Source organism: Cucurbita maxima, unplaced genomic scaffold (assembly GCF_002738345.1).
Source record: "Cucurbita maxima cultivar Rimu unplaced genomic scaffold, Cmax_1.0 Cma_Scf00009, whole genome shotgun sequence".
In the NCBI taxonomy this organism is placed as follows: domain Eukaryota; kingdom Viridiplantae; phylum Streptophyta; class Magnoliopsida; order Cucurbitales; family Cucurbitaceae; genus Cucurbita; species Cucurbita maxima.
The window spans coordinates 485782-487256 of record NW_019272025.1 but is presented as its reverse complement, the minus strand read 5'-3'; the positions used below and the strand labels follow the sequence as shown (position 1 = coordinate 487256).

The 1475-nt window shown below is 33.7% G+C and overlaps 1 non-coding gene across 1 annotated transcript; it reads right to left on the bottom strand.

Moving 5' to 3' along the window:
- Positions 1-741: 741 nt before the first annotated feature.
- Positions 742-815, bottom strand: TRNAI-UAU. Its single transcript has one exon. It is a non-coding gene; the product is annotated as a tRNA-Ile (tRNA).
- Positions 816-1475: the final 660 nt, after the last annotated feature.

Genomic DNA, 1475 nt, shown 5'->3' with positions numbered 1-1475 from the left:
AATATCATGAGATTTAGCTAGGGTATGTTAGAAAGGTTTCTAAATATTTATGTGGTTATTATAGGGCGTAATCAACCGTTGGAATTAGTTTGTTGTGAGTGACTTTGGCCAAAGCCATTGAGGTAAGTGACCTTACTATTGGAGTTAACTTACTACGTGTTGTATGATGGTGCGTGCCCGGTGGTCCCTGCATGCACCATATTTTATGTGAAATGACTATATGATGTATGGATTATGTGACTGTTTAAGCTATAAAAAGTTATGGATTATGCTGACGGTCGACTCTTATGCTATGAAAAGATAGTTGATGGGCTAGTATTATAGATCATGAAAATGTTTATCAATGCCATGGATACATATAGTATTGTCGAGTCAAATGCTATTGGAACTGGATTGTATTTTCATTTGAGGTAGTATGCCCCCCATTTAATTCTATTATGTACTTTCTTGCCCTCGGTTATTTATTTTGTTTTATCATTTAATTCTATTTACTAAATTTTTCTTTTTTTCTCTCTCTCTATATTTACTATTAGTTTTTAATTCTTCCCTCAATCTTCCTTTTTTTTAATTTTTTCGGTACATGTCATTATGGTGTTGGATAGATACATTATCAAGAATTAATGTAATGGATGAGAGAATGTATTGCAACGAAAGTTAAAATAAATTGCATAACATAAATGATTAAATAATGAAATTAAACCAAATGGAAGTATATCTCAAATTCTAGAATTTTGAGAATTTTGGTTCGGGCGGGGCTTGAACCCGCGACCTTCGGCTCATAAGACCAACGCTCTAACCAACTGAGCTACAAAACCTTGGATAATTCCAAAACCACCCGTGAATAATCCTTCAACTACACAAATAAAATTGAGATGAGACTTTGCACAACAAAGCTTTAATCTCGGAGAGAAACGGACTTAAAGACTCGCGTCCTTAAGAAAAATTGTTAGATAGTGTTGTTAGGACCGCCCAATAACTCACGCACTCAATCTAAATCTAGATGAGTACAAAGAATAAAGAGAGAAACTGTAAGAAGGAACCTTGACCAGAGGTTTATATGGATGACTTTCAAGTATATAATACGCCAAAAGTATACATTCAAAGCACTTCTTAAGCAGATATTTATATATTTCAGTTTACTAAACATATATACATCTCTCATATTTACTATACATACTTGTTTACATGACCCTTTACTATATTCATTTAGAACCTATCACCTTATTAATGTATAACCATTGCGTAAGCTATAGATAAGCAACATACTCCATAGCCTAACAATTCTCCTATTTGGAGACTGATCCAGTTAATCTAGAATTTCATTCTCAAACGATTCTTATCCCGATCAATATCATCACTGCACTAGACCAACTAAAGCTTTGCACAACTTCATTTTTTCCAACATCAACACATTTTTTTCAACATGTCTGTTGAGTTTTTTGCACCGTGTATCTTCTCCAAACACATGTCACCCT